The sequence below is a fragment of the Theropithecus gelada genome, chromosome 7b (assembly GCF_003255815.1).
Source record: "Theropithecus gelada isolate Dixy chromosome 7b, Tgel_1.0, whole genome shotgun sequence".
In the NCBI taxonomy this organism is placed as follows: Eukaryota; Metazoa; Chordata; class Mammalia; order Primates; family Cercopithecidae; genus Theropithecus; species Theropithecus gelada.
Window position 1 is genome coordinate 14,022,582 of NC_037675.1, and position 25,211 is coordinate 14,047,792.

Below are 25,211 nucleotides of genomic sequence, written 5' to 3' on the forward strand. Positions count from 1 at the left end.
TGTGAACTACCCGTTCTTTGCCTATTTTAGTTATTTGTCTTCATTCATTCTTGATACTAAATACTTTTTATACATATTATCATTTTTTTTTCCAAATTGTCACTTGTTTTTAGTTGGTATCTTACTGAAGAAAAAGTTGAAGGATGAAATCAAATGGTTATTCTCAGAGAGGATTTAAATCTGGTCTAAACCCAATAAATTTTTTAAAAAAATATTCTAATGCTAAAATTTAGGATTGCAACATGTAGTGCAAAATACCATTCTAATAATATCTTATGTCTTGGAACACTTAAAAATAGCTACTATTTGTCAATGTTGTAACTAGTGCTAGGTATTATGCTTAAAAGCTATATGCATTATATTATTTAATTCTTACAATCCTGTGAATGAAACATTGTGATCTCAAGTTTACAGATGAAGACAATAAACTTCAGAAAGTTCAAGTACATCACTCAAGGTTAGTCATTAATAACTAGGAATAATGAATAATCATGAATAATCTTGAACTATCCTTCCTATGCCTGTACTTGCCATTCAATTCATTCCAATTGTTCTTGCCATGTAAGGATTTGTTCAGTTTCTTCTATAGATGACTGTCTTTATTTTTCCCCTTCCTTTCTTCCTCCTTCATTCTTTTTCTATGAATCTTGGTTTAAGTAAAGTCAGTTTTTGTAGTTAGCATCTGATCGAGGAAAAGTCAAAAGAAAATTGTTGGCACATGACATTGTAAACTTAGTCCAGATTTGAACCCTGGTCTAATTCCAGACCACTACTCTAAACCCTTGAAGTGTGACTTTCAAAATCAATGATCATTAGAGTTTAAACTGACCCTGGAAGTCTCCCACTGCAACTTCCTTAGGAAGTAATATAGGATGGTTATTAAAAGTTTGAAGTTCAATGCTATCTGTGTCATTTACTAGCAATTTTCTTGGCTTTATGGTTTGTATCCATAAGATATGAAGAATATCATCAACCTCAAAGGATGATTGATTATTGGGATAGATGAGACAGTACAAATAGCAGTGCCTGGCATTTAGTAAGTACTCAGCAATTATCAGCTGTTATTTTTCTCTTCCCAACTGATACCCAAACGTCTTTGTCTGTGGGTCTAAGTGATTACCTACAGTAAAGATAAGTATTTCCTGTTAAAGGGAATGCATTATCTGCTATAATGGTCCATTTTATCTTTGGAAAGTTCCAGTTATTTGAACGTTCTTCCAAACAGACAGCTAAAAGTTGCCCTTCTCAAAATAATTGTTAACAATCCTTTTTAGGATGGCACACAACAGACAACCAACCTTTTGAAGATTATTATTATATGTCTTTAAATTGTCTTCTAACCAAGAAAATATTTACAATGGCTACCTTCTGTGTGCCCAAGCTCATCAATGACCCCCAAAGTTCTGAATAGAACCCTCTTCTACAAATGTGATTGGAAGAGCCCACAGATAGGCAGGATTATACTCCTCCTTCCTCTGGGTCATCTATTATGTGGCCAAGTCCCCTTTGCTTACTTATATAGTCATCCAGCTGACACATACACTACTTAGAAGTCAAATTATGTTATTTTTGTGCAACTGAGGTTTTGAACCCAGATGTAGAATTTATATTTGGCCAAAAACTCAGGCATTTGTAGTAAGTGACTATTTCCAAGATGTTATAATTTCCCTATTCTTACAATATAATTACCTCAGAAATAATCAGAAATAAGTGTATGAACTGGCATTTCATAATAGAGACCATAAAAGTATTTTTTAATAGCTTTTTCAAAAGGATTTTAATTCCAACTATTTCTTGAAGGATCACCAATCGTTCAGATACTACATATAAAATGATATCATCCTTTGATTATATCTACACACTCATGTTTCAGAAAACAGCTTGATTTCACTTCTTATTTCTTCCTATTAGGCCAATGAGTAATCTTGGACTATACTTCTTCCTATGCCTGTACTTGCCATTCAATTCATTCCATTTGGTCTTGCCATGTAAGGATTTGCTCAATTTCTTCTTTTGATTACCATCTTTTCACTTTTCCTCCCTCCTTCCTTCCTTCCTTCCTTCCTTCCTTCCTTCCTTCCTTCCTTCCTTCCTTCCTTCCTTCCTTCCCTTCCTCTCTCCCTCCCTCCCTCCCTTCCAGCCATTCTTCCTTTCCTTCCTTCTTTTTCTTCTTCCTTCATTTTTTTCTCTAAATCTTTGTTTAAGTAAAGTCAGCTTTTATAGTTATATGGGACAATAAGCATCTGAGAGAGGAAAATTCAAAGAAAGGCACCGGCACATGACATTGTAAACTCAGCCAAACCACTGCCTAAATCGATTAAAACTCACCCTCTTGACACCAGTTAGCAATAAGCTATATTTCCTCACCTTCTTATTACTTTTTAAAATATTTACATCCCATTCCTTTCCTACCAAATATAGTTTTAGATGCTCACAATAAAAGAATAATGCAATCAGACTGAACCATTATTGTCAAGGAAAAATAGTATCAAGCAATGGAAAAGGAAGTTATTCAAAGATACGCATATCAATGGCACCAATAACATTAATGACTGCCTTTCCTTCTTTCTCAAACATTTCCACTTATCATGCTAGAATTCCCATTTTGTGACCAGAAAATTCTTTATCTTCTGTTTTTCAGAAAATTCTCTTCTTCTTGAAGAATTTTTAAATTCTTCAGTGGCAGAATGGTGGTCACTCTTCTTTTTCCCATCATCCCCCCAGGCTCTTCTAAAATTTCCGGAACTGACTCTTCACCTTCTCCTCTTTTTTTTTTTTTTTTTTTCTTTTTTTCCTACAGATATCCTTACCTTGCACCCTAATTCACTAAAAATTTTGGAACCTAGATTATAATTTCACTTTCCACATCCCTACTATCATTATAATTCTAGAAAATTCAGTGTAGTCAATACAAGAACAGGTTCTGGAGCCTCTGTTTCAGCCCAGCTCTATCATTGCTAATTATGTTGCCATGGAAAAATTATTTAAACTCTCTTTGCTATAAAGTGGAAATGATACTAGGAGTAGTAGCCTTAAATGCTAGGAATCAAAGAGTACAGATAAAACTCTCAGAACATTGATGCATAATAAACACCTTACATATGCTACTTAGGATTCCTGGCAATTTTTATATCCATGAGAATGAACTCATCTAGCTCTGAAGGTTCTTGGTTTCTTGATCTCCTAATCACTAGTTCACCTTTTCCTCCAATTTGTGGCAGTTGGCTAATCCCAGGGTCACACCCTAAGCCTCCGTATCAACAGGTCCTATTCCACCTCCCAAATCTCAAATTCAGAAATCTTGCTCTACAAACACAAATTGTGTTTTTCCAATTGACTTTGCCCAGCAACCTCTAGCACTATAATTTTCCCATATCCCTAAGAGCTCTGTTTCAGTGGTCTTGCACTATGGATCCATCAACTCTTCTTGTTTTATTTTATCTTGCATTCCATGACCTTCGAGTGTAAATGCCTCCTTGCAAATATCACTGTTTCCCTCTCTCCTCTCTCCTATTCTCTGAGTCAAGTAGTAGAATTTCGGTTCCAGGTAAACCAACCAGGAAGCCCTTTTTCCTTCTTTCAACCCCTTTAAGGAGATTTTCCTGGAGGAAATTTCATAAACAGCTTGAATGGTTGCCAGTTAAGTACATAATCACAAAATTCAATTTGGCACTGGGCACTGCTCAGGCCTTCTCTGCATTTATCTGGCTCTACCTCTTCTCTGAATGATTACTTCATTTCTCTTCTTTCTCCTTAAAACTCCTAGTTTGCTGGGCATGCGTGGTGGCTCGCGCCTGTAATCCCAGCACTTTGGGAGGCTGAGGTGGGCAGATCACTTGAGGTCAGTTCAAGACCAGCATGGCCAACATGATGAAACTCCATCTTTACTAAATATACAAAAATTAGTTGGATGTGGTGGTGGGCACCTGTAATCCCAGCTACTTGGGAAGCTGAGGCAGGAGAATGGCTTGAACCTGGGAGGCAGAGGTTGCAGTAAGCTGATATCGCTCCACCGCACTCCACTCTGGGAGACAGAGGGAGACTTAGTCTCAAAATAAATAAATAAATAAATAAAACTTCCGACTTCTGTTCCTCCTGACTCTTAGTTGATGACCTCACCTCGTACTTCATTGAAACATTCTTGTTTTCTGGGCATTCTGTCACCTACTGACAAGCGAGCGCAATTTATGCCTGTCTTCACTCATGCTTTTCTTCTCCTCTCCTATTATGAAGTGTGGGATACCATGGGGGCTGTGTCTATGCCTACGAAAGACAAATTCCTCCTCCTGGTAGCAAGAACTTCTCTGATTATCACTCTTCTGTCCTACATTTACAATTTCTCCTTCTTTATTTAATCATTTCCATCAGCATAAAAAGTTGCTTCATTTTCCCCATCTTAAAAAGTAAAGCCTTGCATTGACGCCTTCCTTTTAGTTACTACTTCTCTCTGCACCTACACATGGTCAATCTTGAAATAATTTTTCGTTTCTATCGTCTCCACTTTTTTACCTTCCATTCTCTCATTGGTGTGTTTTGTGTACATTCAATGTGCAGTGTGTACATGTTATTGGATGCAAGTATTGAACACGTATTGCTTGTCAGGTACTGCAGAAAGAGGCTTGTATGAATCTAATTTAACTCTCACCACAATGTGATATGGTAGGAACCACATTTATCCACATTTTCCAAATAGGAACCCCCAGATTTAGAAAGGTAAGTTGTCCGAAGTTACGTAATTAGTGGCAAAATCAGGCCTCAGCCCAATATTTGCTTAACTCTAAAGGCATATTCTTAAGTGTTTTTTTATTAAGTGTTGTTCTTAATCCTCCTACCAGTTTAAAACATCTACCATCAAAGCCAAGAGATGGATATAGCAGACGTTAGCTCTTGGAAAGGTCCCGGTAATGGGAGGGACAAAAAAACATGGCCTTTTCCTTTCTGAGGCTCTCAATTTGGTGAAATATATTCATATGGAGCATGAAATAAATTGTGTCTAAGCCTCAGTACAACTTTATGTTTAAACATTCTCCGTTGTGCATATCAATTTCTGTAGATAAGTGATGAGAAAAAGATTTGCTGTCTTTGAAACTTGGAAGAAGATAAAGAATAATCATCTTAAAAATGCCCAATCTACCCTTTGTTTTCCTGAAAAATAAGCCATAGTGTAGAAATAAAAAGGAAAACATAAATACCCTTATACCTAGAAAGTAGTTGATTAATTGTATTTTTATAAAAACTACTATACCCATATTTGTTTAATTTCATAGCCACCACATTTGTTGTTATGGGTTATTCAGTTCATATCACGCTTTGTTTGGCCTATTACCATCAATGACCTATCTGAATTCTCATCCCTTCACTAATCAATTACCTTTTACTTTTCACAAATAAAGATCTAATCATATTACTTCCCTGCCAGAAACCTCCCCTATTTTTCTAGCTCGTATAAGATACAATATAGTTTTCTATAAACAGCATATAAAGTGTTCACTGAGCTAGTTTCCAACAAAACTTCCAACTGTATCTCCCTTAGCACCTTTTTTTCCTTCTTTCTCATTCTGGTCATATATGTCATGTAACCTATAGATAATAGTTGCAAGTTTTTAATCCAATCTATCATTATCAAACTTTATAAATATGTGGGCTTGTACTTTTGGATACGTTTTGCAGGTTCTCTAAGCTTTAGAAATATTCTCAGCTACAAAATTGGAATAATAATAATACTTACCTTGAGGGATTCTGTGAGCATTCAACATTTATTGGACCATACATATTTTCACACCTATACACATATACATATATTTACAGATCCATATGCATCCAAACATATTTACAGAAGGCACTTGCCCACGAAGGGGTTTACAAAAATAGCAGCAACTCTTACTAATTTTCTCATAGAAACTTACCTTTCTTGTAATTACTACATCATAATACTCATCACTGTATATCTCTTCCATAAAGCTTGTCACATGTCCCCTCTGGATCTTCCCAGCTCTTCCTACTTATGGCCGTGATAAGGCATTTCCTCCTTGGTTGTGATTGCTAGCTTATGTAACTAACTATCCCACTAACATAGCCAGAATCTGATCCCTGGAAGGAAAGTGGCAAGAGTGTTTCCCTCAATCAGATTCTCAGAGTGCTTACACTAAAGAGTTTTGTGTTCCTCAAAGTCATCAGGAAGAGTGTGAATTAGCTGGCCCTAGAGCACCTGAGACACACAAGCTGTCCGCTCTTGCTCAGCTTTCTGTAAAAACAGGAAAACTGCATCGTGGAAAGGTGAGTGCCCCCCTCTCCAGGAAGCCCTCTCTCTGCATGCCACCCTCCTTCATTTTGCCATACCCTGAGCTGCTTTTCTCCTGAGTTCCTCCACTTGTGTGTATTTCTCCTTAAGACCCTCTCTCTCCCTCTCTCTCCTTCTCTCACTCTGCCTCCTTTTCTTTTCTTTTTTCTTCTTATATTCCTCCACCCTCCACTCTTTCTGTCAGTCTTATCCATTTCTATACCATTTCCATGGTAAGGTCCTCCCCATCTACTGTCTAGCCTGCACTGGTCTGGCCACCTCCCTCTGCTCACTCACGGTCTCTTGCTAATGGTAGTCTAAGGATGATGATCTAATTTAGAATTCCATGCTTTAGAAAAGAAACAGGATCCTGGGTGTGGTGGTGCATGCCTGTAGTCCCAGCTACTCAGGAAGCTGAGGCATGAGAATCACTTGAACCTGGGAAGCAGAGGCTACAATGAGCCAAGATCACACCACTGCACTCCAGCCTGGGTGACAGCGAGATTCTGTCTCAAACAAACAAACAAACAAACAAACCAAAAAAAACAGAAAGAAATGGTAAGAAAAGAGTACAAACTTTCTCTCCTAGCACATCGTAATTATAGCAAGTTATTTCTGTTAATCAGCTCATAGAACACACACAAGTGGTTCAGGAGAGGCAAGGTGTGTTTGGTCATAAAAGGCTGGGGTTCACAAGGTATCCAGAGAGGACTTTATCAGGTCACACCATCAGACACATAACAGGGCAGTTGTTTCTGTTTCTTAGCCTTAACCCTCAAATGGGAGTTAGTGTAGGGAAGGCCTTGCTCTTCACAAACACTCCAGGATAAGGTGATAAGAAGATTACAAGTAAAGCCTCTCTTTAGCTATTCCACATCTCCTGTCAGACAGAGCAAGTTAAATTACAGTGCAGGCCACAAATGCATTGATCATCCACTAGGCTTGTACTACCCAGGGTTTTAAAGATCCATGCCAAGGATAAGTGATGTCATTCAGCAAAGTTTATTTTAGCCAGGAGGGTTAACCAAGTTCAAGGAGGTGAGGTTCTGGGAGACAGCCCCAACTCTCCAATGCTGAGTTCAACTCGTATGTAATCTTCATCAGTGAATATTTCCTTACAGTCCATGAGAGGTGTTGAGAGAACACACGGATGATATAGCTTGTGCTCTGAAATGACTTACATATGTCTCTCTCAGCCCCCAGCCCCTCCCTCATCTTATAAATCCAGTCTCAAAACACAGAATGCATCCCTAAAAATGGCGTATTTCCTACTTAGAATTACTCTGTGAGTGTTCATGATGAAGCATGGCCTAAGTCATATGAAATTTTAGATTCTCTATTCTTTATGCATAAAATGTAAAGTTTCTCTGTTCGGACACAATGTTCTCTTATAATAAGCTTCAGTTATCCTCTTTCAGCCTATAAAACACATCGTGTACTTTAACAAAGGTATAAAATTCTTTAAATGATTTTGATAGTCCATTCATACAAAGAAGATAGGCCTTTTTGAGGCTATAACAAGAAAAAAAAAAGATAAATCATTAGAAACACTTAAAAATTCTGTACATGACACTCTTCTTTATTAAAAAGACCCATTGTAAATTGGAAAGTTCCGAAGTCTTTGTGGTGAGGGAGAATGAATTATAATGACATCACTGGGTCGTGAACTAGGCCCACTGGCTACTTTCCAGAATGAAATTGACTAGGAGAGATCAGATGAGCCCATTCGTAGCACAAGACATCTGGGAGGCAGCCAGGGAATCGAGGTTCAAGCCCCCTATTTAGGACACACTTCCTCTTCCTCTTCATCATCAAATACGATCCTGATTTCCCAGGCAAGGCGGCTAGCATAACAATGCATTTCAATTCATATTCTAAAGAACACCCAAAAAGTTCTTTGTACTCATTCCTCAGTGAAAGACCTCATGAAAAATATTAACATGTCAACATCTGGCTGACACCTTTGGTACATTTTCATCATGTTGCTGATGGGAAGCATTTTGCCTTCAAATAAGCATAATTTGCCAGTCTTTTCCATCTCCTTTTTTGTCTCTCTCCCAGCGTAATAAATGGTGTCTGAAGCTCAAGAGAAACTCATTTCTGTTAACAGATCATTTGTAAACCTTTAAGGGCAGCTGGTAAGGAAGGGGCATTTTTTTTCTTCTGTCTTAACTTTCCTGGTTGTCTCTCTAAATGCAAAATGACACCTCATTCAACGCTTTCTGGTGTCATCTTAATCTCCCTTATTTTACACTTTCTACCTTTTTGATATTGCTGTAGACTGCATGGAGGCTTTTTACCTAATACTGTAATACCTATTATCTGAGACATTTAGGTACATAGGCTCTTGCCAGCTAAGAATAATGCAGATCAATTTGATGTCAGCAGTCCAATAAAGTCAGATAGTATGTGTGTGTGTGTGTGTGTGTGTGTGTGTGTGTGTATATATATATATACACACACACATATAGTGGGGAAAAAGCTACCTACCCACCTGACCTTACAGCCAGCACATTTCAATATTCATATATTTTATGCATGCATATGATAACGTTTTACTTTCCTTATGGTTCTGTGGGGAAGTCTCACTTCCCTCTGCAGAGGATTATTACCTATTCTGAGGGGTTATGATTATAGATACTTACTAAGACAAGAATAATTGACCATAAAAAACCTTTTATATTCCCACAATTATTTTTGCATTGACTAAAAGTGTCAAGAAAATCTGATTTTATTAGCAGGCCTCTAATTTTGCCTTCATTTAATTTTTTATCTGGCTTTTTCCCCCCAATATGTTTTTAGTCTGAGATATCTGGCAATTGTACAAAAGAACAATTTGTTACAGAACCTTTACCGAATGGAAGTTCTATAATCCAAGCATAACATCAAGTATCAAATAAAATAAAAATGTATGAGATCAGCAAAGGGGGCATGCTCCAAGGTAAGGAACTGATCTAGGGCCTAGAAAAAAAAGAAGTTTAAATCAAAATGTGACTGCTCAGCTATGAAGTAAGTCTGTGGAACAAAGGGTCAAATGCAGCTTTGACCTTTCATTCCCCTCCACCCACCAATAGGTCAGATCCCGTCAGCACTGAGCCTATTTCCAGTAAGGCGCAAGGAGCAGAGCTGTGTGTATTAAGAAGCAGTGTGGAAAACTCTAGAGGACACTTGAGGGGAAGAAGGAGAAAATACACTGGCTCTTCCGGAAGTAGGGATGGAGTGGGCACAAGAAGTAGAAGTGACATGGTACCCATTTGACCCTTGAAAACAAAACCAGCTCTGGTAACCTCATTTGCTTCTTTCCCCGCCTCTGTCCCTCAAATATTAGACACAAGACAAATCCAAGATCACAAATGGATATTGTGGTTAAAGGCATGACTGCAACTGGAAAGAACTCAGGCTAAAACAAGGAGGAAAAGTGTTCCAGTTCTACTACTAATTGGTGGAAGATTGTTGGCAACTCCCTTCTGGCACCAACATTCTGATTTTGGAGAATCTAAATGCATTCACTTTTCAGATGACAGATGATGCAGTGGAAAGGAGAAATGGGAGTGATATTGTATCCATTTGGCCCCTGCAAACAAAACACATCCTGGTTAGTTCCTGTATATACACAGTGAGTCTTAACATTTTAGATTTCCCTGAAATCAACAATCAGAACCTACAAAAAACAAGAATCACTGGAACCTTATAGTCTGTCTCAAGACACTAATGAGCCACCTGTAGGTAGCTCATTCCCCAAGTGATGTGAATGGAGATCTGTGGCCATTGATCACCCATTCTCAGCTTTATATCTTATTTCTGGTCTACAAACAGAGGGTATCATGGTGAAGAAACTATCTCAGCTCTTTGAGAAATGCATGTTCATGGGAAGAGACTAATTCCTCTTCATTCCAAGGTTAACAGAGGGCCAGAATGGGGACTTCAAGAAAATATCATGTAGAGCTTGGGGGCCCCTTTGACAAAGGGAAACTGACTTCTTGCTCCCCCTCTAGGTGCTTGCTGGAGTCAAGAAGCTATAGCACATTCCAGTGTTGCCTTGACAGAGAAGAGGATCATGATGAGGGAGAATTTTGCATGACTTGACACGTGCCTACTTGAGTTTCTAAGTGAAGTGTCCATTAAGACTGTGCCCAAGATTGGTCAAAAGAGGTCATCAGACATAAGAAGTCCACTAGGAAGCCAATCAGATCAGCCTATGAGGGTGAGACTGCTGGAGCTGTGGTGTGAAATGTACCTGGGAAGATGGTGCAAGAATCTTTTCTCTTTACCCCCCAGTGGTTTCCTTGTCCCTCAGAATGTGCAAAGAGGACTCAGTGGTTCTTTTGTTTCCACCTAAGAAAGTGGGGACATTAAATGGGTCAGAAGGCTACTAAGCTGATCTAGAGGGGGATAAAACCTTCTGGATGTCAAAGGAATGTGCAGATCTTCAGAAAAAAGTGCTGGTGGTTAAGCTACACCAACTCAGGGAGAAAGGCTACATCATGAGTGATAGTTGCTGAAGAGAATCAGTGAAGCCAAAGACTCTGCCCCAATCTGACCTAGCAATTTAGATAAATCCTTCCTCTTTCTCTCTCATGCTTGACATCCTCCCTTCAACACTAGAAGGTCATTCAAGGACAGGGGAAGCCAAATGTGCTTTCAATCCTTCCTGGTCCCAGTCAGGTCAGGAGAGCCAGAAGAGCTTGACCAAGAACGGGGAGAAGAATGAGATGATAGAGGAAAACTCTTTTCTCCCATTTCTAACCCAAGCAGCCAGGGTCTAGTCTGTTCTAGAAGCCGTTGGTGGAAAGGAGTAGACGAAATTTAAAATCATTATGAGATGTTAATTTTAAAATAGGCAAATTGGGCCAGGCACGGTGGCTCACGCCTGTAATCCCAGCACTTTGGGAGGCTGAAGAGGGTGGATCACGAGGTCAGGAGATCGAGACCATCCTGGCTAACATGATGAAACCCCATCTCTACTAAAAATACAAAAATTTAGCCAGGTGTGGTAGTGGGCGCCTGTAGTCCCAGCTACTCGGGAGGCTGAGGCAGGAGAATGGCGTGAACCTGGGCGGTGGAGTTTGCCGTGAGCCGAGAACATGCCACTGCACTCCAGCCTGGGCGACAGAGTGAGACTCCATCTCAAAATAAATAAATAAATAAAACAGGCTAAATTAAGTTTTATATCTGTGAGGGACTGGAACGCTACAGGATAGTGTCAAGGATTTTTTTTTTTTTTTTTTTTTTTTTTTTTTTTTTTAATGTGAAACGGGATTCTGACATAACATGGCTGAAGGTCAGGATTGGAAAATGAAATAAAATCACAATCAACACAATAGAACCTGTTTTGTTTCATATCCAATTTTAACTTCCTCAATAAACCAGTTACAGGTTTAAGAGTTTAACTACCCTACCTGCCAATCTAACCAAAATAACTGCCTTCTGAACTGTTCAATAATTTAACATAAGCAACAGGAATATATAATTAGATTGATAAGGGATTATTTACTGTATAACCAGTTGTTGATGGTTACGAAGCAAAGCATGACTGCTTTGTCAATTTCAGTTATGTACTTGGGAGGAAAGTCCCTTGCTTCCATACAACCTTATTTATTTAGGAGCACTCATTGTCATTTCTTCCAGGTCCTTCCAATTGTCAGGTTTCATTTAAGAGGGACAATTGTAAGAACAATCTATAAATAAACACACATCACTGGTTTCATCCTCAAAATAGATAAGGAATCATACCTTGCTTGCATTATGCATTCTGCTAAGTCTCTTTTGGTACTTCAGGGAATAAAATGATAACTTGACAATTTTATCATGTATAGTCATGGGCTGCATGACAACATTTCAGTCAACAATGAATTGCATAAACAACAGTGGTCATATAAGATTATAAGACTAGATTTTTACTGTACCTTTTCTGTGTTTAGATATGTTTAGATACACAAATACTTACCATTGTGTTCCAGTTGCCTATAGTGCTGTACATGTTTATAGCCTAGGAGCAAAAGGCCATACCATACAGCCTAGGTATGTAGTCAGCCATGCCATCTACGTCTGTGTGAGGACATCCTATGATGTTCGCACATGGACGAAATAGCCTAACGACGTGCTTTTCAGAATATATCCCTGACGTTAAGCGATGTATGACCATTTAATTAAAGGAAAAAGAAACATGAGATAGATACTTCAGGTTAATTAGCAGAAGTTTGCTGTGGTCAGCAACTTCGTTAGGCCATTTTCAAAACTCCAAGATATTTGGTGGAGTATAAACATGATCACCATCATAACCAGACAAGAAGCTGTCCACTTAGGAGTCCCTAAGCAATGAATTCACTGGTATCAATTCGTTGACACTCATTTATCACATATATCCTATTGAACACAAACCCTGAGGTCATAACCAGGAGCTACCTACATCTCCACCTCCTGCCAAACCAAAGGAGGGGTCTAATTGCATACCAACCTTGGTTCTGAACAAGAAGCCATATTTGGTTTCCCTATTCTTCGACTTATATCAATTCAGTATTCCAAAAGAAGTTCATGCTCTTGCCTACTGCACGCTAGATCTGTACTCCTTTAGAACATTTCCTTCTCATTATTTTACCTGTATTCTTGACCCCTTCTGTCCCTAAATCATAGCCTCAAGAGTGGACCATAACTAAATATGGTAAAGTGACTATGGTTTTCACTGCAGAGCAGTGGATCAGTAAGAAATGTTCCTAATATCTCAAATAACCTGAAATTAATCCATTCTTAGACTCATCAAATCTTGCTTCAGTTGGTTTTAATGAATAAAATACTAGTGTTAGGATACCACCTTATTTACTTCTCCCTCATCCTAGAAAACTATCGCCTGATAATGCCCATAGGTACATGGCATATACCACACATTTATAACCAGAAGGTTTTGAAACCTTAAACAGGAGTAGGGAGCCTAGAGTCGTATTCTTGGGCTTTAGAGTTGGATAGATTGAGCTCTAAATCCTAATTCTACCATTTTTCTTTTCTTTTCTTATTTTATTATTATTATTTTTTTGAGACAGGGTTTGTCTCTTGTTGCCCAGGCTGGAGGGCAATGGCGTGATCTCAGCTCACTGCAACCTCCACCTACCGGGTTCAAGTGATTCTCCTGTCTCAGTCTCCTGAGTAGCTGGGATTACAGGCACCCACCACCACGCCTGGCTAATTTTTGGTATTTTTTTAGTAGAGACTGGGTTTCACCATGTTGGCCAGGCTGATCTCAAACTCCTGACCTCAGGTGATCTGCCTCGGCCTCTCAAAGTGCTGGAATTACAGGTGTGAGCCACTGTACCCGGCTTAGTTCTATCAATTTTCAATGTGTGGACTTGGGCTAGTCACTTAAACTCTCTGCACTTGGGTCTCTGCACTTGTTTATAAAATGGGAGCAATGATGTCTTCCAGACTGGGTCACTTCAAGGATTAATGAAATGGCATAAAGAATACATGCCCAGATTTCACAGCAATATCGTTTTTGGTCTAAATTCAGAATCCCTCACTTACCAGGTGTGATCTGTGGGCAAGTAACAAATACTTAATTTCTCTCTCCTCCAATTTATCATCTATTAAATGAGAATGCTAATAGTAACTAAGTGATTGAATTACTTTGAGTATTAATTTAGTTAGTATTGACAAAGTATTTACAAAGTGCCTGGCTATAGTAAATGTTCAATAAATGTAAGCCATTATAAATGATATTCTTGTAATATAGTATTGCTTATATTACTACCCATAATAACCAAGATGATGAGGTGAATATTAACAGTCTCCTTGGCAGGTTTGACTTGAAGCCAACTGTAGTCCATTGATTGAAGGGGGTTAAACCCAAAGGCTGAGGGACAAAATGTCTCTAAATTGGCCACACAACCATAAAGGACCCCAGCCACTCTCCATCCCTGCTGGGAACTTAGCAAATCACAATCTCCTGGAGTTCCTTGTCAGGTCATAGACTCTGCCCAAGGAACTCTAAATTGAATGGGGGGTAAATTGTCTATTCTTGAAAAATCTATGATATTAGGAGAAATCCATTTCTTTGATAGCAAGATCAAAACCTGCTCAGATGGTTTTCATGAATGAAGAAGGAGGTGTTACATACCTACCAATGGTTGGGATGCAATGTGTTGTAACACGAATGGGCTGCATTTCAATATGAAGTTCATATTGAAGTTCAGAAGTATCCAATATGAAGTTCATATCAAAGTATTTCCCAGTATGAAGTTCATAAGTAAACTTCCCCAACATGAATTTTGTAAGTAAAAAGACCAAGAGCCCCACTATAATGAAGGGAATAAGTGTGAAACATATAGGCTTTCTTAAGAAATTACAGGGGTGATTTTATAAATAAAATTTATTTTATATATAAATTTATATACATATAAATTATTTATGTATTTATATATATATAAAATTACAGAGATGAGCCACCATGCCTGGTCTATATAGGCATGGCATGATGGCTCACCCCTGTAATCCTAGCATTTTGAGAGGCCACGGCAGGAGTATCACTGTAGGCCAGGGGGATCAAGACCAACCTGGGCAACGTAGAAAGATGTCATCTCTGAAAAAAAGGAAATAATAGAAACAGGGCATGATGGTTCTTACATGTAGTCCTCATTACTCTACTTGGGAGGCTGAGGCAGGAGGATCACTTGATTCCAAGTGTTCAAGTTTACCTTGAGCTATGATTGCACCACTGTTCTCCAGCATGGGTGACAAAGAGAGACTCTGTCTCTAAAAAAATAAAAAAGTAAAATAAAATTTTACTTATTGATTGAAGGGGGTTTAAACCCAAAGGCTGAGGGACAAAGTGTCTACTGTGCCCCCCTAAATGGGGACACTTTGGGAAATTTTAAAATAAATAAATGGAATATGTGTATATATATATATATATATATATATATATATAAAGTTGAAGGTACTACAGGTAATACCAGGATTAAAGGATAAAATAGTCTCTTGTTTCTCTAGTGGTATAATGAAAGTAAAATATGTACACAAATATCTCCAATGCAAAGCAGGAAGTAGTAAATGTCAAAGAAATCCACAGATGTGGCGCAATTAAAGTGCTAAGGCAGTAGAGGGTTTCCTGTATAAGGAACCAGAAAGGGTTCTGCAGAGGAAGCGGCATTTCTTAACAACTTCTAGCTTCTGTTAAACGCCCTTCTGCTGACCACTAACCCTCTCCTCACTACCACAGGGTAAGAGCTATCCCATGCCAAGAATGCTCACTTTCCTTCCCCTGCTTGGCGAGCAAGTGCTCATCTTGTAAGATCTCATCAAGGGTTACTTCCCTGATCTCCTTTCTCCAATAAATTTGGCCCTCCTTTATTTGGGAGCACATGACTTTGTACCAACGTCTCTCTCTCTTGACCTTGTCATTCATGTTAGCTTTCCTGTAGTTTTCACCAGACTGTAATTTCTGTAAGGGCATGGACCATGCTTTGAATTCTTGGTGCCAAGAGATTTAAAATTTTTTGGAATGAATGAACTCTGCTTTTTACAATGAAGAAATCTAAAGAAAAGAGAAGAAAAAATCCTGCTCTCAGTGAGCAGAAGGGTGGAAGAAAGGAAAGAGGAAAGAGCTAGTTGTTTGTGATTGCCTGATGCTACGTAATTTGATTTAATTGTCAGGATCCAAAGATTTTTAGTTGGCATTCCTATCCCCTCTTACCCTGTGGATGCCGAGAGGGAGAGAAATTAAAAGTCTTGTCTAAAGCCACAGAGCTGTGAAACTGAGTAACTGAGATTTAAGCCCAGGTGGTTTCCTTCACTGCATGATGCTCCCAAATGGAGAAATCCATCACCATGATGTTACTAGGCTTTAAAAAAGAAAATAGCCACTTGGACACAGTCTAAAAAGAGTCTTTTCTACCTCCCCACAGGACTACCATGGAGTCTGATCTTTTTAAAAATAAAATAAAATAAAATAAAATTTGTCTACCTGGAGAACAGGTATCTGATTCCTGAGGGAAGAAAACCAGTATTTCTTTCTCTCTTATTCTGTCCCCTCTTCCTCAATCTCTCCTTCACCCTCTCTCCCTCCACTCCTCTCTCTGATATGGAAGAGTTTAACTTTCTAAAGTGATGACAATAATTGGGTCAAGCCTCTGCTGGGATATTGGTTTATCCTCTCAGGAATCTGACCTGACCTTCAGTTCCTAGGATAACATACAATTTAAATTTTGATTTAAATTTTCTGTATAGCGGGAAATAAGCCAAGCTGAAATTTTGTTTAAAAAATTGTTTTTCAAGAAAAATCAGAGATAAATGATTTATAAGATAACATAGACATTATTTATAATTAAGAAAAACTAGAAATAACATCAACATTCAACAATAGAAGTTTAATAAACTATGGTAACTTATAGGATGCAATATTCTATATTTATTTAAAATGTTTCCAAAGAATATAGAAGACATGGAGTATGGTGGTGATACATTACTAATTCAGACATCAAAATACAAAAAAAGCAAAATTTTAATTTTATAAAACTAATATATACTTGAATATGGATATATTTGAAAAAATATGAAAAGATTGGAAGATGATACACTAGAACATTAACAATAGCAGTTCTGTTTGATTCTACTGCTGGTGATTCTATAGTTTTCTAATTTTCTACAATTAACATGGAATACTTTTGCAATCAGAAAATAATTCAGGTTTGAAAAATGCTTGTTAAGCAGGTGGAATCTCATTTTGAAATTCTTCCTAGAAAAAAAAATTGTTTTCACTGCTTCATCCCAACCGTTGTTTCCAGGAAAGAAGTTCTGTCATCCTGAAGCTTGTGTTTATTCACACCTCCTCACTCTTGCTCCTGTCAGTCTGCATTCTAAAAAACATTCTGATACAGTTCAGTGAACCGAAAAGAACGTAAGCTTCAGAATGAGGCAAATCTGAGCTTGAGTCCATCTTTCCATATTTCTTAGCTATGCAATCTTTGGAAAACTGTATATTCTTTGAGTTTCAGCTTCCTCATCTAATGAGAATGGAATGGGAGAGCATTTGCAGAACCCACAGAGGTCCTCAGATACAATGTAATAGTAGTCATCAACACGGTTCATTACTTTCTCTTGCCTCTCCTTCTCTGTACCCATCCAAATTTACACATCCTTAAGGTCTGACTCACACTTTAGTTCCTCTACAAAGTCTTCCATGACTCTCTCTGCCAAATTATGAAGTCTGCAATTTTTAAGAACGTTTTCTGTAGAACTCACTTAGCGCTCATACATAGCTTCATAAATTTAGTGAGTCTATTGGTATGTCCCCGACTAAAACGGACAGGAGCACATCATCCATCTCCTTCATTTATTATAAGCTTTTAATCAGCAGCTAAGGATGGGGAGTTGAATCTTTTGCAGATGAGTTTTGAATATTAAAGTACATTTTTAAATCAGAATATAGAGGAGTAAAAACTAAAGTCTGCAATCACGTTCCCTCTTCATTCACCTAGAGCAGGCTGAAAATCTATCAGTGGCCTGTGTGTGGTACCAGTGACTAGATCTGAATTATCAAGATAGAAGGTCACCATCCCAAGAGACAGGACTGCTCAAAAAGCCCTGGAATAGTCCTGATTCTTGTCAGACTGTGGAAAAGTGCTAAGAACATAAATTGGTGAGTACGTTTGATAAGCTGAAGCAAAGTGAACGGGTCCTGCAGCTATAATTTCTTCTCCCTTACAAGTCCGTCAGTCAAGTAGATTGCTAGGAAACTAGGTTTCTATGGAATAGAAGCAGGGAAAGAGAGAGAAGGGAAGATACACCCAATAATGCCTCTTTCAGGTGTATTTCTATTAGTATCCTCTTTCTAAAATTATTGACACACCAAATCTAATGACCAAATTGGATGCTTTCAGGCAAAAAGGTATCAAATGCCTAAAATGTCATTATTTTACTTCTGAGAAGCCACTATTTCTTTTATTCTCATACACTTGCTTATCTTGAAGTGGTGAACCACATAAATACATTTTGATATTTGATCTTTTAAAACTAGACACTTAGCAATATGTCTTTTTTTTTAAATTTATTTATTATTATTATACTTTAAGTTCTAGGGTACATGTGCATAACGTGCAAGTTTGTTACATATGTATTCTTGTGCCATGTTGGTGTGCTGCACCCATCAACTCTTTAATATAACATTTTTTTTCTAATAGCTTCTTTCAAGATCTTTTTCTTTAAATTAAGAAAAACATAAACTGTCATATGTATCCCTTCCTGGTGGTGTCTAGAATATACTAGGAATAAATACGTAGGTAGGAATTAAGGGTTAGGGTGTGGGTTGAGATCTGCTTTTCAAAAAAATTTGAAATAAAAAACCCACTAAACAATGCACAGAAGAATTTTTTGTTGTTGTTACATTGTTCTCATGAATGAAAGTTTCATTGTTTGGCTTCAGCCAATTTTTTAAGAAACTTACAAATGAAGATGAAGGCAAGCTTTTAAAAAACACCTTTGGTCATAAATATAAATAAGATTTTCATGCCAGAGAGAAATTGGTGCTTTGTTCATCATTTGAATAGCAAAAGAGGGAGATTTGTTGGCTCTTTCTCATTTAATTCTATTGACCTGCCAACATTTTACAGAACTTAGTAACATCCATTATTTCTTTTTTTACATATAGTTATTGCTGTCCCTTTTATGAGATCTTACTTGTGTTATCTCACGTTCTTCCTTCCTTTTCTTTATTTGCATGTCATAAAAATGCTGAATTTGTACAACTTTCAGGTAATTATTTTTATGAGCTCACAGAAGGTTATCTTCAATGCTATCACAAAGCCTTCCAGCGGTCAATGAATCATGCAGATTATTTCATGATCCCTTGTCCAAGATTGCTACAGAGGCATAGGTCTCTTCATGAAAACAGTTTTAAAAATTGGGAGCAAAAGATATTCTTGTAACATTAGTTGTTCCCCCCCCCCAAATACAAGCAGTAACCATATTGCAAAATATTTAAAATGTAGGAAAAAAGCACAAAGAAGTAATTCCACCATCTCCATAAATGTTACCATTTTAATTCATATCTTTCTATTATATAAAATACATACACACATAAATGTAGAGTTTGTACTCTGATTTATTCCGACTTGCATTAGAAAGGGAACGTTTCCTTTTGTCACCAGTTTTCAAAATCATTTACCAATTATTTATATATTCATTGCCTGAATAAACAATCATTTAAAGTTCTATTGCCTTATTAGACTATCTTGGATTTTACCTGAAACAAAATTTAATTTGGTCTGGTTATGCATATTCTCCTCCAATGCCTGAGTCACACATAATTAAGACTCTCTTCTAAATTCAATGAGTTTAAAAAGTTTAATGAGCCTTTTCTCAAATAACAAAAGATAAGATTCAAATGAAAGAAAAACACCTTTATTCACATGAGATGATAGTTACATGGTAACAGCTGCTGTCACTACACTGAGAGAGAGCCAAGAAGGGCCCTCGGTTCTGTAAAATCTGATTCACAAGCGTGAACTTGAACTTCTGAATTCTAGAGCAAGAGTGAGCAAACTGTGACCGGAGAAGCAAATTCAGCCCATGGCTGCTTTGGTATCACCTGTCAGATGAGAATGAGTTTTACACTTGGAAACGTCTGGTTAAAAAAAAAAAAAATTCTTAAGAATATTATTTTGTGACACATGAAAATTATATGAAATTCATATTTCAAAGTTTTCTTACAACCTGGTCAACACTTACTTTTGTTTACAGATTGTCAGTGGCTCCTTTGTCACACTAGAACAGCGGAGTTGAGTGGATGTGAAGAAAGTGGTATAGCCCACAAAGGATAAAATATTTACCCTCTGGTCTTTTACAGAGAAAGTTTGCTGACCCCTGCTCTGTATAATGAGGTTCTGAGCAGGATAGCGATAGAAAAGTCTATGCTCATTTTCTTTCAGCCCTCAATCCAAATCCCCTTCCTGTTTTCAGCAGGACTATTTGTGCCCATGAGGGAAACACGAAGGATTGTCAGTATTCATTTGCTATCAGAACTGCCTTTGAACTTCAGGGAAGCCGCCATCTTGTTTTTGTTCACTCCTCTAAAGCATAGTGTCTGCAACATGAAACACTAGTAAGTTCTTTAAACTTCTTGTTATCTTGAGACAGGGCAAGACCTTTACCCAATTTATTTAGTTATGGAGGAGGAGGATGAAAGATTGGGTCCTAAGTGTTATTCAATGGCATGACATGGTTTTCCCTGGAAGGCAGCCAGAACTGATGCTTATGAGGTGTTTGTCTGATGAACTGTACCACTGTGACACTAAGCAGAGCCCGGAGGAGGTGGCAGTCCATCTTTGTAACTCAGGTTTGATTTACAAATCAGAAGAATGTGCAAAGCCCGTAGAAACCAGACCCACCCCTAAGACAGTCTAACAAGGAAATAATGACCCCTGCTTGTGAATAACCACTTGGAAGGTGGGATGATTTGGACTGTTGTTGAAGTATATTATAGCATTTTCATGAAAGCAAAATACAGCCTGGGCAACTGCTGACTGCTTTAGTAACTGGAAGTCTGGAAAATAATTATTAGCCAGTGTTTGTGGGCTATAGAGAATCCATCTAATTAAAGGAAGCCATTTAGTGAATGTATGGAAGCTTCTAATACAGCTCACATAAACAGAAAAAAAAAAAAAAAGTTGGAAGGAAGAAAATACTGTGTCAAAATGTCTCCAGGATTAAATTCCAAATTCAGAAAAATAAGATGAACACATATATTTGACAATGAAATTCTCTTAAAACAGAATGTCATAATTTCAGAAAATTATATTTACCATGAGCTATAATACTTCTTGCTAGTCTCCTCAACTTCAGTTTTACATCCTGTGTACAATTTCATAAGGCTCTAAGAACTGATTTTAATTTTGCTCAGAAAAATTCTATTAAGATGTCTACAGAATTCTATAGAGTGCCTGGCAGTGTTTACAAAAAGGCAAAATGTGGTCATCTGGGGTCAGTATAAAATACAATGCATGTACAAAAACATGATTGTCTTATTTGTGTTACTGCATTAATTTTAAGTAATGTTTTATTTTTTCCAATTAAAGAGTGATATGTTTATTATAGAAAATTTTGAGGCTGGGCATGGTGGCTCATGCCTGTAATTCCAGCAATTTGGTAGGCCGAGGTGGGCAGATTACCTGAGGTTGGGAGCTCCAGACAAGCCTGACAAACATGGATAAACCCCGTCTCTACTAAAAATACAAAATTAGCCGGGCATGATGGCACATGCCTGTAATTCCAGTTGCTAGGGAGGCTGAGGCAGGAGAATCACTTGAACCCGGGAAGTGGAGGTTGTGATGAGGCGAGATCGTGCCATTGCACTCTAGCCTGGGCAACAACAGTGAAAGTTTGCCTAAAAAAAAGAAAGAAAAAAAGAAAATTTTGAAAATAGGGAAATGGAATGAAACAAAAATAACCTCCATAATCTTCCTCCACTCTAAGACAACATTACTTGAGGATTTTCTTCAGTCTTTTGCTTTGATATTTTCTTTACAGTGTGACTCTACTCAAAGTTAATTGTAGCTGCTTGGTTTTTTGTTGTTGTTGCTGTTGTTATTGTTTGTTTGTTTTTGGCCTTTTTTTTTTTTTTTTTTTTTTTTTTGAGACAGAATCTCTCTCAGTTGCCCAGGCTGGAGTGCAGTGGCGTGATCTCGGCTCACTGCAGCCTCCATCTCCCAAGTGATTCTCCTGCCTCAGCCTGCCAAGTAGCTGTGACTACAGGCATGTGCCACCATGCCTGGCTAATTTTTTTTTTTTTTTTTTTTTTTGAGACAGAGTCTCGTTCTGTCGCCCAGGCTGGAGTGCAGTGGTGCAATCTGGGCTCACTGCAAGCTCCGCCTCCTGGGTTCACACCATTCTCCTCCCTCAGCCTACTGAATAACTGGTACTACAGGTGCCCACCACCACACCTGGCTAATTTTTTTGTTAATTTTTAGTAGAGACTAGGTTTCACCGTGTTAGCCAGGATGGTCTCGATCTCCTGACCTCGTGATCCACCCACCTCGGTCTCCCAAAGTGCTGAAATTACAGGTGTGAGTCACTACACCCGGCCTAATTTTTGTATTTTTAGTGGAGACAGGATTTCGCCATGTTGGCCAGGCTGATCTTGAACGCCTGACCTCAGGTGATCTGCCTGTCTCAGCCTCCCAAAGTGCTGGGATTACAGGCGTGAGCCACCGTGCCTGGCCTGCTTGCTTTTTAAATTAACTATATTACATAATTTTCAGATAAGACATAGCTATCCAGAAAGAGCCCTAGAGTTGGATAAGGAACCTGTTGGAATGCTCTGACATTAAGAAAAAAAAAAAAAAAAATTAAATTCAAAACCCAAAACAAGCCACAAGGTATGCAAAACTTTTGTCACTTTCTTTTATATCTTGTGACTTCATTTTTAGCCATCATTTTATGGCCTGGGAGACGACCCAAATAAAAGGGAAGGCAGAAGGCTGGGGTGGGAGTACAGGGGGAGAGAAAGAAAGAAAAGTTAAAAAACAAACAAACAAAAAAACAAAAAAACGAGGAGAAAAAGCCAGAATTGAAAAGAAAATACATTTCAAAAATACATCTGGTCCTGTTGAGAGTAACGGCACTCGTGTAAACGTGTAGACAAGTCTCTAGGCTGATTTTTTTTTTAAAGTCCACGTATTCGATATGTGTTGCATTCATTCCATAGTACACACATTTGAAATTCAATAAAGAAAAACAGACCCAGATCACAGTTCATTTTTGAGAGTACAAAATGTCTTTTAACTTAATTTTGCATTTTGCTTTTCATTCCAATATTGGCAAATTAGATGTAGAGAGAGGGTTAATACAAGAGTGGTGTGGCCACTGGTGAGCAATGAGAAAGATGTCTCCATCAATGACTTCTTCCCAAGCCAGCTGATGGGCGTCACAGCAAGGCTGTGACCTGTCTTGGAAACAGTCTAGCCCAGCACAAATATCACAGGCTTTGAAGCCAAAAGGGAACATGTGTTCCTGAAGCTTGACCCTCTCCAATTTGTTACAGTGTCCACAATATGTTTTTACCTGGAAGTCTTTTTTTCAGGAAGTCTATGTACTACGGCTGTGTTCAAACATGATACAAAGACCCCAAATGCTACTTGCTTGCTGTCTTCCTGGGAACGGGATGAGGATGTAATCTGAGCTTTTTAGGGTCTGTCTCTACACTGCAACATCATAACACTGAAGTGTAGATTTATAACATGCTTTATGTATATTTTCTTACTCCCAAGGCCCCCCTTTTTACAGATACATACACAACATGTCATGTAGAAAATATAAATTGTTGATCGTACAGGCACTTTCTTCCTTTTTAAACCTTTCCAAAGGTCTTTTTGTTAAATACACCCAGATGCCGTTTGACAGATGAGGGGCTAATTGCTCTGTGAATTACCTCTATCGATTCCTGTTTCATGTTGAGCCAAACAAACAAAAGATATTAATGCTTTGAAAAAAATGAATGATGACCTTTCTCTGCAAACACAGCTTGCGGTCTCTGATTATTGGTGATTCCAGAGAGCAGCGGTCAATCGCAATAGCTGTAACGCTATGATCACTATAATAAGCTTGCCTGACCTTCTCTGCCATGTTAAGTGGTTTAAATTTATTTGCCCAACAACAGAAGAGCTTTCATTTAAAGTCACAGAACATTCAATTCAATTTAAAGATGTAGTGTCTTCTTTCCTCTTCTTCCCCTTCCATATCTTTCCCTACTTCATACACCTACATGCCAAGCTTACTAACTGTTTTACCATTCTAAAACTAGCCTGATACCTGAAAAGCAAATTCCTTCAGTTCTTAAAGATTCCAACTGCCATTTTCTTTTTTGTTATTTCTTGCTTTAAGACATTTGAAACACTTTGTTTTTTTCTCTATTTAAGTTTTGTCCATGGTTTAGGTTTAATGTGTGCTACATAAAAAGTCAAGAATCCATGAGCTGGGTGGTGCTAAGCACCCCAGCTTGGGAACCAGAGGTATAGTTCCATTTTTGTCCATAATTAATGGGACCTTGAACCAATATATCTTTTTTTTTTTTGCTTAGGGCAGTTTCTTCCAACTTGGTAAATGAGGGGAAAACCGCCAGGTGATCTACCTTAGAACCTCTTTCCAATTGGAACATACTTATGTTTTAGATCTCTCTACTTAATAGTTTCATATAAATGGCAGAGTTATAACTTGGCAGCTAAGATGAAGTGATGATAGGACCTTTAAGGACTTCCTAACTGTTTCTCAACGAAGTTTTATGATGGAGAAAATATGCAAACCACAAATGACTAAAGCCTTAAATAGTTAGGGAGTTGATGCACTCCCCCACCCCCCCTTGGTTTAAGTGGAAATCTCTTGAAAAGGGTACCCCTGACACTTCCACCAATTTCCTGGTAAGAGGCACGCCAAAAATACCAAGGAAGTAGTTTCCCTTAGAATACTTTAGTTCCTGTGCTATAGGATCAAAGCAGGAAGTGAAGAGAAAAACACCACAAATAATCAAAAGACTTCCTGCCTTAGTTTGACATTCTCAAGCAGTTAGGTCTGAATTCACATAGGATGCTGGGTACCTCTAAGGTGACTTTTCTTAGACATTGTCTCTAGTTTCCACTTAAGACAGTGCTCAATAGTACTGCCAAGCCATCTCTTAACCATATTTGACTCGGCTATGTTAAGCACCATGTTGAGTTAAAAAAAAAATGCAAAGCATCGTTCCTCCTTTTATCAGATTCCTTGCTACAGCCTTAAAGTACCAGGCTACTTCTCAGCATGAGGGTATTTGCAAATGCTATGTGCTTTCTCTGCCTAGAATGCCCTTCTACTCTTTTCCTCTTCAAAATCCAATGTCAGTGCCTTCTGAATCCCTATTCACTCTTCAAAATTTCGCGTGGCATTATCCCTCTTCCAGAATGCCTCTTATACCATCCTA

At 38.1% G+C, this 25,211-nt stretch overlaps 1 long non-coding RNA gene across 1 annotated transcript in view; it reads left to right on the forward strand.

Moving 5' to 3' along the window:
• Window positions 1-370: 370 nt before the first annotated feature.
• Window positions 371-25,211, forward strand: part of LOC112629255 — a 75,801-nt gene continuing 50,960 nt past the window's right edge. Inside the window, exons 1-3 of the long non-coding RNA XR_003120557.1 lie at window positions 371-457; window positions 20,225-20,366; window positions 22,522-22,638. This is a non-coding gene — a long non-coding RNA (uncharacterized LOC112629255). The remainder of the gene's footprint in view (window positions 458-20,224; window positions 20,367-22,521; window positions 22,639-25,211) is intronic.